This window comes from Lissotriton helveticus, chromosome 3_2 (genome assembly GCF_964261635.1).
Source record: "Lissotriton helveticus chromosome 3_2, aLisHel1.1, whole genome shotgun sequence".
Classification (NCBI taxonomy): domain Eukaryota; kingdom Metazoa; phylum Chordata; class Amphibia; order Caudata; family Salamandridae; genus Lissotriton; species Lissotriton helveticus.
Genome location: NC_136062.1, coordinates 150,807,062 through 150,820,627, shown reverse-complemented (window position 1 = coordinate 150,820,627; position 13,566 = coordinate 150,807,062).

Sequence of the window (13,566 nt, the reverse complement as noted above, 5' to 3'; positions counted from 1 at the left end):
TGACTCCCAGCAGTACCCATACATGACAGAGGTGGGTGCAGAAGACTCCCAGCAGTGCCCAGAAATAGGAGGGGGTGTGGATATGACTTCCAGCAGTGCCCAGACATAGGAGGGGTGGTTGGATATGACTCCCAGCAGTGCCCAGACATAGGAGGGGGTGTGGATATGACTCCCAGCAGTGCCCAGACATAGGAGGGGGTGTGGATATGACTCCCAGCAGTGCCCAGACATAGGAGGGGGCTGTGGATATGACTCCCAGCAGTGCCCATACATGACAGGGGTGGGTGCAGAGGACTCCCAGCAGTGCCCGGGCATAGGAGGGGGGTGGATATGACTCCCAGCAGTGCCCAGACATAGGAGGGGGGGTGTGGATATGACTCCCATCAGTGCCCAGACATGACTGGGGTGGGTGCAGAGGACTCCCAGCAGTACCCAGACATAGGAGGGGGGTGTGGATATGACTCCCAGCAGAGCCCAGACATAGGGGGGGTGTGCATGTGACTCCCAGCAGTGCCCAGACATAGGAGGGGGTGTGGATATGACTCCCAGCAGTGCCCAGACATGACAGAGGTGGGTTCAGAGGACTCCCAGAAGTGCCTGGACATAGGAGGGGGGTGTGGATATGACTCCCAGCAGTGCCCAGACAAAGGAGGGGGTATGGATATGACTCCCAGCAGTGCCCAGACATGACTGGGGTGGGTGCAGAGCGCTCCCATCAGTGCCCAGACATAGGAGGGGGTGTGGATATGACCCCCAGCAGTGCCCAGACATAAGAGGGGTGTGGCTATGACTCCCAGCAGTGCCCAGACATGACAGGGGTGGTTTCAGAGGACTCCCAGCAGTGCCCAGACATAGGAGGGGTGTGGATATGACTCTCAGCAGTGCCCAGACATAGGAGGGGGTGTGGATATGACTCCCAGCAGTGCCCAGACATAGGAGGGAGGTGTGGATATGACTCCCAGCAGTACCCATACATGACAAAGGTGGGTGCAGAAGACTCCCAGCAGTGCCCAGACATAGGAGGGGGTGTGGATATGACTCCCAGCAGTGCCCAGACATAGGAGGGGTGGTTGGATATGACTCCCAGCAGTGCCCAGACATAGGAGGGGGTGTGGATATGACTCCCAGCAGTGCCCAGACATAGGAGGGGGTGTGGATATGACTCCCAGCAGTGCCCAGACAGAGGAGGGGTGGTTGGATATGACTCCCAGCAGTGCCCAGACATAGGAGGGGTGTGTGGATATGACTCCCAGCAGTGCCCAGACATGACAGGGGTGGGTGCAGAGGACTCCCAGCAGTGCCCGGACATAGGAGGGGGGTGGATATGACTCCCAGCAGTGCCCAGACATAGGAGGGGGGTGTGGAAATTACTCCTATCAGTGCCCAGAAATGACTGGGGTGGGTGCAGAGGACTCCCAGCAGTGCCCAGACATAGGACGGGGGTGTGGATATGACTCCCAGCAGTGCCCAGACATAGGGGGGGTGGATATGACTCCCAGCAGTGCCCAGACATGACAGGGGTGGGTGCAGAGGACTCCCAGAAGTGCCCAGACATAGGAGGGAGGTTTGGATATGACTCTCAGCAGTGCCCAGACATAGGAGGGGTGTGTGGATATGACTCCCAGCAGTGCCCAGACATAGGAGGGGGTGTGGATATGACTCCCACCAGTGCCCAGACATAGGAGGGGGGTGTGAATATGACTCCCAGCAGTGCCCAGACATGACAGGGGTGGGTGCAGAGGACTCCCAGCAGTGCCCAGACATAGGAGGGGGTGTGGATATGACTCCCAGCAGTGCCCAGACATAGGAGGGGTGTAGATATGACTCCCAGTAGTGCCCAGACATAGGAGGGGGTGTGGATGACTCCCAGCAGTGCCCAGACATGACAGGGGTGGGTGCAGAGGACTCCCAGCAGTGCCCAGACATAGGAGGGGGTGTGGATATGACACCCAGCAGTGCCCAGACATGACAGGGGTGGGTGCAGAGGACTCCCAGCAGTGCCCAGACATAGGAGGGGGTGTGCATATGACTCCCAGCAGTGCCCAGACATAGGAGGGGGGTGTGGATATGACTCCCAGCAGTGCCCAGACAGGAGAGGGGTGTGTGGATATGACTCCCAGCAGTGCCCAGACATAAGAGGGGTGTGGATATGACTCCCAGCAGTGCCCAGACATGACAGGGGTGGGTGCAGAGGACTCCCAGCAGTGCCCAGACATAGGAGGGGGGTGTGGATATGACTCTCAGCAGTGCCCAGACATAGGAGGGGGGTGTGGATATGACTCCCAGCAGTGCCCAGACATAGGAGGGAGGTGTGGATATGACTCCCAGCAGTACCCATACATGACAGAGGTGGGTGCAGAAGACTCCCACCAGTGCCCAGACATAGGAGGGAGTGCGGATATGACTCCCAGCAGTGCCCAGACATAGGAGGGGTGGTTGGATATGACTCCCAGCAGTGCCCAGACATAGGAGGGGGTGTGGATATGACTCCCAGCAGTGCCCAGACATAGGAGGGGTGTGTGGATATGACTCCCAGCAGAGCCCAGACATATGAGGGGGTGTGGATATGACTCCCAGCAGTGCCCAGACATAGGAGGGGGGTATGGATATGACTCCCAGCAGTGCCCAGACATGACAGGGGTGGGTGCAGAGGACTCCCAGCAGTGCCCGGGCATAGGAGGGGGGTGGATATGACTCCCAGCAGTGCCCAGACATAGGAGGGGGGGTGTGGATATGACTCCCATCAGTGCCCAGACATGACTGGGGTGGGTAAACAGGATTACCAGCAGTGCCCAGACATAGGAGGGGGTGTGGATATGACTCACAGCAGTGCCCAGACATGGGGGGTGTGCATATGACTCCCAGCAGTGCCCAGACATAGGAGGGGGTGTGGATATGACTCCCAGCAGTGCCCAGACATGACAGAGGTGGGTGCAGAGGACTCCCAGAAGTGCCTGGACATAGGAGCGGGGTGTGGATATGACTCCCAGCAGTGCCCAGACATAGGAGGGGGTGTGGATATGACTCCCAGCAGTGCCCAGACATGACTGGGGTGGGTGCAGAGCGCTCCCAGCAGTGCCCAGACATAGGAGGGGGGTGTGGATATGACCCCCAGCAGTGCCCAGACATAAGAGGGGTGTGGCTATGACTCCCAGCAGTGCCCAGACATGACAGGGGTGGGTGCAGAGGACTCCCAGCAGTGCCCAGACATAGGAGGGAGGTGTGGATATGACTCTCAGCAGTGCCCAGACATAGGAGGGGGTGTGGATATGACTCCCAGCAGTGCCCAGACATAGGAGGGGGTGTGTATATGACTCCCAGCAGTGCCCAAACATAGGAGGGGTGGTTGGATATGACTCCCAGCAGTGCCCAGACATAGGAGGGGGTGTGGATATGACTCCCAGCAGTGCCCAGACATAGGAGGGTGGTATGGATATGACTCCCAGCAGTGCCCAGACAAGACAGGGGTGGGTGCAGAGGACTCCCAGCAGTTCCCGGGCATAGGAAGGGGTGGATATGACTCCCAGCAGTGCCCAGACATAGGAGGGGGGGTGTGGATATGACTCCCATCAGTGCCCAGACATGACTGGGGTGGGTGCAGAGGACTCCCAGCAGTGCCCAGACATAGGAGGGGGGTGTGGATATGACTCCCAGCAGTGCCCAAACATGGGGGGGGGGTGCATATGACTCCCAGCAGTGCCCAGACATAGGAGGGGGTGTGGCTATGACTCCCAGCAGTGCCCAGACATGACAGAGGTGGGTGCAGAGGACTCCCAGAAGTGCCTGGACATAGGAGGGGTGTGGATATGACTCCCAGCAGTGCCCAGACATAGGAGGGGGTTTGGATATGACTCCCAGCAGTGCCCAGACATGACTGGGGTGGGTGCAGAGCGCTCCCAGCAGTTCCCAGACATAGGAAGGGGGTGTGGACATGACCCCCAGCAGTGCCCAGACATAAGAGGGGTGTGGCTATGACTCCCAGCAGTGCCCATACATGACAGGGGTGGGTGCAGATCACTCCCAGCAGTGCCCAGACATAGGAGGGGGTGTGGATATGACTCCCAGCAGTGCCCAGACATAGGAGGGGTGTGGATATGACTCCCAGCAGTGCCCATACATAGGAGGGGTGGCTGGATATGACTCCCAGCAGTGCCCAGACATAGGAGGGGTGTGTGGATATGACTCCCAGCAGTGCCCAGACATAGGAGGGTGGTGTGGATATGACTCCCATCAGTGCCCAGACATGACTGGGGTGGGTGCAGAGGACTCCCAGCAGTGCCCAGACATAGGAAGGGGGTGTGGATATGACTCCCAGCAGTGCCCAGACATAGGGGGGGTGGATATGACTCCCAGCAGTGCCCAGACATGACAGGGGTGGGTGCAGAGGACTCCCAGAAGTGCCCAGACATAGGAGGGGGGTTTGGATATGACTCTCAGCAGTGCCCAGACATAGGAGGGGCGTGTGGATATGACTCCCAGCAGTGCCCAGACATAGGAGGGGGTGTGGATATGACTCCCAGCAGTGCTCAGACATAGGAGGAGGGTGTGAATATGACTCCCAGCAGTGCCCAGACATGACAGGGGTGGGTGCAGAGGACTCCCAGCAGTGCCCAGACATAGGAGGGGGGTGTGGATATGACTCCCAGCAATGCCCAGACATAGGAGGGGGTGTAGATATGACTCCCAGCAGTGCCCAGACATAGGAGGGGGTGTGGATGACTCCCAGCAGTGCCCAGACATGACAGGGGTGGGTGCAGAGGACTCCCAGCAGTGCCCAGACATAGGAGGGGGTGTGGATATGACTCCCAGCAGTGCCCAGATATGACAGGGGTGGGTGCAGAGGACTCCCAGCAGTGCCCAGACATAGGAGGGGGGTGTGCATATGACTCCCAGCAGTGCCCAGACATAGGAGGGGGTGTGGATATGACTCCCAGCAGTGCCCAGACATGACAGGGGGGTGTGGATATTACTCCCAGCAGTGCCCAGACATAGGAGGGGGTGTGAATATGGCTCCCAGTAGTGCCCAGACGTAGGAGGGGGTGTGGATATGACTCCCAGCAGTGCCCAGACATAGGAGGGGGGTGTGCATATGACTCCCAGCAGTGACCAGACATAGGAGGGGTGTGTGGATATGACTCCCAGCAGTGCCCAGACATAGGAGGGGGTGTGGATATGACTCCCAGCAGTGCCCAGACATGACAGGGGTGTGTGGATATGACTCCCAGCAGTGCCCAGACATAGGAGGGGTGTGAATATGACTTCTAGCAGTGCCCAGACATAGGAGGGGGTATGGATATGACTCCCAGCAGTGCCCAGACATGACAGGGGTGGGTGCACAGGATCCCCAGCAGTGCTCAGTGAAAGGGGGGCATAATCATTATCATACAACAACTACTTGTGTGTATGTTTACAGCCCTAACCTATGACAGTCCTGATAGTGCCATAGCAACACATCTATTACAGCAGTGTCCCACTCATCCCTTATGGTCCAGGTACACACACATGGACCATGCTCATTGTACAGGGAGTGAGAAAGTACTGTCAACATAGCTGATACTGGTCCCTGGTGTATGCAGCACAAGGCCCTCCTGTGGCCAGTGCAAACACTAACATTAGGACAACAAGGTCAGATATCTTGCACAGTACCTCACAACCACAGTCATGGCAGCATGCTCCATGGGTGGACAGCCACACCATGAGTGAGGCACAGTTGCAACTCACTCTCCAAATACCAGCACAGCCTGTCACACACACCCCTTACCTAAACATACCAAGCTGGGCCAGTCAATGTAGTGCCCCACTGTCACAAACGTCATGTAACACAACAAATCACGATCAGATGAAGCATTCCAGCAAGAAATGCACAGGGCTTATTCACAAGTCCCATGCACTCATATCATGATGCCGTAGCTACTCCTTACTGACGCAGCGGACCCACAAATATTAGTGCAATGGTGCTGGGTATTGACAAGGTGATGCACCTGGGAGATGTAAAACATTCTAAAGCACGGAGCCAGAAGTAGGTGTACTGGTTGTGATGTGGTTGTGGTGTGGTGGGCAGTGGCTGTCCGTTACGGCACAGCAACACCTCCCAAAAGTGGTGGAATTAAATCTTAAACATTTCACTCTGCCACTTGTATGTGCATGCTGCCTCAAAACCCTGTGCATGCCTGAAACAGACGTAAGGATTGACAGAGCATTGTGCAGATAGGCCCACACAGAGCATTTTTGGATCTGCGTAGTAACAGCAACACAACTCCAGCAGTGTGCCACTTCTATGGCACAGATGCGTAATGCAGTTGTTTGGTATTTCCACCATGGTGGTCTGCAGTGTTAATGTCTTGCATCCATGCTGGCATAGCTGTGGTGCACAATGACAGCCAAATCCCTGCTGATATGTCTGGCTGTGCCATTTATTGTAAATAGACGCTCACATTGAAATAAGTCATGAACACAGATCAATGTGACATCACAAGTGAACAGTGAGCAAAATCATAAGCAGGTGTTACAGTGATAAGGACAATGTTCATGAAAAGTACATATTCCATTAAATGCCATTAACATTGTCTGTCTCTCACACCCACAGGGCAACGTGCGCAATCTAACCCCAACCAGGGGGAAGATGGATAACAGTCCCAGGTTCCACAGGACCCTGACCCCACCAACAGTGACGCCTCTCACCACTCCATGGATGACCCCCACCAACCTGGCATCCCCGGAACCCAAACCCGTGCAGCAGCTGGATCAGGGGCATCTGCGCCAACCACCACACCCATTCCTGCCACATCCCAGCAGACAGCTCGGAGCCCTGCCCACAATCCACAACTGAGCCAGTCTGACAATGAGGGACACGGTTCACTGGGCACCCAGGAGGTGGCAGACAACACCACCATTGTCAACCCTCAGGGGTCCCGGTGCCCTGATGTCCCCACAACAGCAGGCCTGGCTCGTGTGGGCAGGGGTGGTGGGAGTGGCTCAAGGCGGAGGCGAGAACCTTACCAGAAAGCTGCAGGGCCCGGTATGTCTGAACTCAGAAACATCATGGAGGACTACCGGCGGGACACCAGGGAGTTCAGCCAGGGAGTGGGGGCACTCATCTCTTTAGAAGACCAGCAGGCCCAGCAATACGCCAGTCAATGACGACAACTTGGACGGATGGAGGCAGCACTGGCTGAGCTGTTGGCGGTGCATAGGGACATTAGCCACTCACTCCGTCGGATTGCTGACAACATGCAGCACCCTCCCTGTGTTACTAGGCCAGAAACATCGAGGTAAAGACTCCAAAGAGGCACAGTGAGGGAGGAGGAGTTAGAATCATCCGACGGAGAGTCCCAGGCATCGTCAAGGCCTGCACATGAGAGTCCCCCAAGGAAGGTGGGTCATCCACGGAGAAGACGTTGAGAGGCATAGGACCATGCACATCTCCCAGGTCACCTGGTCTGGTATCTTGCCATTGTGTGCAAAAGCATCACCTTATTGACTGTCTGACTCTCCCATATGAGCTTGCTGGTCGCAGAGTCACCAATGATGCCAAACACTGTGGTCTTGACTCTGTTGACTAAAACTGCAAGGCATCACATCTCCCTCTGTGAGCTTTGTATTCCCCACATGTTTGTACAGCACCTAACCCCTACTCAAAATTCACTCACAAGATGGAGAATTAAAAATAACTAGCACAATACGTATTGATGTTGATTCATTTTTGACGTGAGTCAACGACATACTTGTAGGGATATCTCAAAGTATGCCAGAGTGCTGAACAAACTCAAGCCATCCATACAGTGGGATCTGAGTCTGGTTGTGGACACACATAGGTCACAATGTATGATCAACTACATCCATGGAGGGAAATACTCACACGTGATGGTTAATATCTGTTGGGGGAGGGGTGGTCTGGCTTGTCATACTGCTCTGACAGACAGTTACGGAAGAGTCTCATGAAGGTGTACAGGTCATGGGTAATGTGTCTGTCTCCAGTGAGGGACTTCCAGGTCTCTTTGTTGTTGTGTGTGAAATATCACCCGCACACATTTGGACTGTGGAAGTGATAAATGTTGCACAGGGCAAGGTAGGCTGGATGGACTACAGGCAACACAATGGATGCGAGACGTCCATATATGGGATTTTTGGGCCAGTGGTTGTGGAGTACCTACTGAGTGTGGCTGAGGAGTATGAAGGTGATCCTGCAGTTGACAGTGGGACTCTCAATCAATCAGGATATTAGTAAAGTACGCTACATACATGTGAGCATTTCAAGGGCATGGGGGGAGGGGATGGGACTGCTACTGATCAAAGAGTCAGGTCTTGAGGAGTTCTCTGGAGACCAACATGTCCTGGGTCTGTCGTAAGTTGGTTTGGAGAGTGTTCCAGGTATTAGCGGCGAGGTGGGAGAAGGATCTTCTGCCGGCGGTGGTGTTGCGGAGGTGTGGAACTGTTTCGAGGGTGAGGTTAGCAGAGTGGAGGCAGCGGGTGGGGGTGTAGAAGCTGAGTTGGTCGATGAGGTATGCTGGTCCGGCGTTGTTTAGGGCTTTGTGTGCGTGGATGAGGAGTCTGAAGGTGATCCTCTTGTTGACGGTTAGCCAATGCAGGCCTCTCAGGTGGGGTGTGATGTGACAGCGTCGGGGGGTGTCCATGATCAGTGGTGCCGAGGCATCCTGGATGCGTTGCAGTCGTCTCAGGAGCTCGTTTGTTGTTCACACATAGAGGGTGTACCTGCAGTCCAGTGTGCTGGTGATGAGTGCCTGGGTGATGCTTATTCCTGTGTCGGAGGGGATCCATTTGAAGATCCTGCAGAGTATTCGGAGGATGTTGAAGCATGACGCGCAGACAGCGTACACTTGCTTGGTCATGGAGAGGGTGGATTTGAGGATGAAACCCAGGTTGTGTGCATGGTCGATGGGTGCTGGGGCTGTTCCTAGTGATGTTGGCCACCAGGAGTCGGACAAGGATGATGGGGTGGTGCTGAGGATGAGGACCTCCGTCTTCTCTTAGTTTAGCTTCAGCCTGCTGACCTTCATCCATTCTGCACTGGCCTTCATTCCCCTGTGGAGGTTGGCTTTGGTGGTGGTGGGGCATTGGTGAGGGATTTGATCAGTTGGGTGTTGTTGGCGTAGGAGATGATGTTGAGGCTGTGTTGTCGAGCGACGTGGGTGAGTGGTGCCATGTAGATATTGAACAGCATCGGGCTGAGGGATGATCCCTGTGGGACACCGCAGATGATCTCGGTGGTATTTGAGCGGAAGGGTGGGAGGCGGATGCTCTGTGTTCTGCCGGAGAGGAAGGACGTGGTCCAGGCCAGGACCTTCTCTTGGATCCTAGCGTCGTGGTGGCGTGCTGTTAGGGTGCAGTGGCACACCGTGTCGAAGGCTGCTGATAGGTCCAGAATGATGAGTGCTGCTGTTCCTCCTGTGTCCCTCAGGATCCAGATTTTGGTGGTGGTGGCGATGTGGGCAATCTCGGTGCTGTGGTTGCTGCAAAAGCCGGTCTGGGATGGTGGAGAAGTGTGGCTCACTGGTTAGAGGAGGCAGACCTGGAAGCAGAGGTCAGCCCGGGACCAGGGTTCAATTCCCGGCTCGGCGGGGTCTTGAGTCCTAAAATGTCCATGGACTCGACAATTCTCGCTCCGGTGCCTACTCGATTCACGGGTTCACACTCTGCGACTCTGGGCAATAGCTTACTTAATCTCCACAACGGCCCTTCGCGGCGGGATGCCTGGCTTTCACATTGCAGATACCCTGCCGGGGTTATCTCACAGGGGAATACCAGGACGGGTTCCCTAAGCAAGCACTAAGAAACCGCTCGGTGATTTGCGCTATATAAATTCCTGTACATTTACATTTACATATGGGATGGTTCCAGGATGTTTTTTCCTTCAAGGTAGTGGGTCAGCTGTCTGTTGACAATTTTCTCCGTGACTGTCGCCGGGAAAGTGAGCAAGGAGATGTGCCGGAAGCTTTTGAGGTCATTGGGGTCCACCTTGGGTTTGTTCAGTAGGGCGTTGATCTCGGTGTGCTTCCAGCTCTCCGGAAAGGTTGCAGTCTTGAAGGACAAGTTTATTGTCTATTGGAGATGGTGTGCGATGGCTGTTTGCTTTGTTGAAAACGTGGTGAGGGCATGGGTCAGATGGGGATCCGGAGTGGATGGAGTTCATGGTCTTGATGGTGTTTACTTTGCTGATGTTGGACCAGGTGTGGGTGGTGGTCGCAGGGGTGGTGGTCTCGGCGGATGATGACGGGGTGTCGGTGTTGAAGCTGTTGTGGATGTCGGCGATCTTGCTCTCAAAGAAGCTGGCCAGTGAATCGCACAGGTCTTGTGATGATGGAATGTCGTTGGTGTTGGAGCTGGGGTTGGAGAGGTCTTTCACGATGTAGAATAGCCCTTTTGTGTTGTGTGTGTTGTTGAGTAGGCAGTCCCTGAAGGCGGTCCTCTTGTTAGTCCTGAAGAGTTGGTGGTGTTTGTGGGTGTTGTGCTTGTGGGCTGTGCAGCTGTCTGCTGTTCGGTTGTGGAGCCAGTTCTCATACACTTTCCGAAAGGTGTGTTTTGAGGCCTGGATCTCTTTGGTCAAACAAGTGGCTTTCTTGTTGGTGTGATTGGTTGCAGAGGTCTTGAGTGGGGCAAGGGTGTTGGTTCAGTTGTTGATCCACTGTTTGAGTTTGATGGCGGCGGCGTTGGGCTTGGTGGGGTCGTTGGTTGGTCCCAGGGCGAGACTGGTGGTCTGTTGGTCCTTGGTGAGCTTGACCCAGCAGAGGCGTGGAAACTGTTGTGTGCGGTGTTGTTTGTTTGGCTTCCTTAATGTGAAGTGGACGCATCTGTGGTCAGTCCAGTAATGTTTGGTGTTGTTGTTGAATGAGACATAGTGACTTGCGGAGAACATGGGGTCCAGTGTGTGTCCAGCGGCATGGGTGGGTGTTGTCACGAGCTGTTTGAGTCAAAGTTTTGCGAGGTTGTCAATCAGGGCAGTGATGTTGGCATCATTGTTGTTGGAAGTTCATGTCCCCGAGGAGGATGTAGTCTGTGGAGGTGAGGCCGTGGGTGCTGATGAGGTGGGTGATGGTTTCGCTGAACTGTGCTCGGGGTCTGGGTGGTCTGTAGATGACAGTTACTCAGATGGTGGTGTTGGGGTTGGTGTGGACTGGAAGTGCATATACTCAGCGGTGGTGAGGGTGTCGTCGGTGTTGGTCGTGACTCCGAGGGAGTCCTTGTGGATGATGTCCGCTCCTTACCAAAGCATGCCACTGAAATCAATCTTCTTATAGATGCACATCATCTGGACGTACTTTTTCTAACGGAGACTTGGACACATGCAAACTGCGAAACCGACCTTGCAGCTGCTTGTCCGCTAAATTTTAATATTCTTCATCTCCCCAGACCCAAAGGCCGCGGTGGCGGAGTTGGCGTCATCTTCCGAGCCTCGTGGCAAATGAACACCTTAGAAATTGACCCTGTACCCGGAATCGAACTTTTGGGTCTGACTATAAACTGCCACCAAGAAGTCACCTTTACAGTGATTATCTGCTATCGCCCACCTGGGGCTTTTTCCCTCTCGCAACAGCAAGCACTCCTCACGACTATCACTAACATGGCTACTTCTCATAACAAACTTATACTCCTGGGAGATTTTAATCTCTGGTCAAATGGCAGCCTAGACACAGGCCTAGACAACCTTCTGCGGTCCTGTGATAGTGTGGGACTTCACCAACTGATAAAGGATCCCACTCACGCTGCAGGTAACCGGCTCGATCTGATCTTTTCAAGCCCGGGTTTAACTCAAATAGGTGCCATTTTACCCATGAGCTGGACAGACCATTCGCTCATCAAATTCTATATCAATAATGCCACAAAAAGTAAGCCTAAAAATCACTTGCCACCACAATTTTCTTATCGGAACTGGAAAGCTTTAGAAAAACTCAGCATTTCCAGTAAAGTCTTCAAGGTGGAGGACAGTTTCTCCCCCACCAGCTCGGTGGAAGATAATTATAGATCTCTCAGCCTGAGAATTACCTCCATCGCGGACTCTGTCGCTCCTCTTAAACTCTGTAAACCCAAAGGCAGAGCACCTGCCCCCTGGTACAACGACTCTCTGAAAACCCTCAAATCAGCCTGCAAACAGGCTGAGAGAAAGTGGAGACATGGATATTGTAACAACAATAAACTCCTCTGGAAAAAATCCCTCTGTGACTACAAATCCGCCATCGCAAAGAGTAAAGCGAATTACTACTGCGCCACTATAGCCAATGCGGCCAACAGTCCTAAAAGTATATTCCAGATCCTGGACAATATCTTACATCCTGACTGCGTCAAAAACCCCATTCCTCCATCTCAGTCCCTCTGTGATAGCCTTGCTCATTTTTTTACCAACAAAATTGAGATTATCATCAACAATCTGGCATCGCCCTCGTTGCACACTCATCTCGCCCATCCCGAAGCTAGCCCTGCCAATCCTGACCCTCTGATGTCAGCTTGCCCTCCTGCGAATAGGCTACTGGTTTTCCCTCCTATTTCTCAAACAGAGTTTGAAAGTGTTGCACAGGGCATCACCTCGGGATCCCCCCTTGATCCACTACCGCCGAAAATCTGGAAAGCATGTGGGCCCGAACTATTTCACACTCTCCGGATGATTTGTAATCAATCTCTTAGCTGCGGCTTCGTCCCCCGACCTTGGAAGCAAGCGCTTATCACCCCGCTATTAAAGAAGCCCTCACTGAACCCAGAATGTTTGTCCAATTTTCGCCCCATATCACTCCTGCCTTTCCCGGTGAAGGTGCTTGAACGCTGGGTTAGTAAATGCCTCTCTACCCACCTCGAGCAACACCACATTCTGGACGAATTCCAATTTGGTTTTCGCCCAGCCCACGGCACTGAAACTGCTGTACTCACCGCCATGGAGGAGCTTCGAATGCGCGCAGACAGGGGCCAAGCCGTGGCTCTGATTTTATTAGACCTGTCTGCCGCATTCGATACTGTTAATCATGGGATTCTGCTCCAGCGGTTGAAAGAGGCAGGGATCGATGGCTCAGCCCTGATTTGGTTTCATTCCTACCTCAGCGAAAGAAAACAGGCTGTATCCCTTCCCCCTTTCCAATCGGTTTTTTCCCCCGTCCCGCACGGGGTTCCCCAGGGCTCCTCTATCAGCCCGATTCTTTTTAATGTTTACTTGAAACCATTGGTCATGTTAATTAAATCACATAACATGACCACAGTAAACTATGCGGACGACACCCAGCTCCTCTTCTCTTGGGAAGGCGAAGATTCCATCCCCTTGCAAGCCTTCCACGACTGTCTAAGAGACATTGCGAGCTGGTTACACCAGAACTCCCTCCAGTTCAATGCCTCGAAAACCGAGGTATTGTTCTGTCCCGCGAGTCGTATACCCCGTCCTCTGCCCGCTGAGTTCTGGCCCCCGGAAAACTCTAACAACCCGCCACCTGTCACCAGTGTCCGCAACCTGGGCGTCATGCTAAATCACCAACTCAGCATGGAAACGCAGGTCTCAAGAACAGTCGCTACCTGCTCTGGCCTTATGCGCTCACTGCGTAAGATCTTGCCTCTGCTACCTTCTTCCGCCAG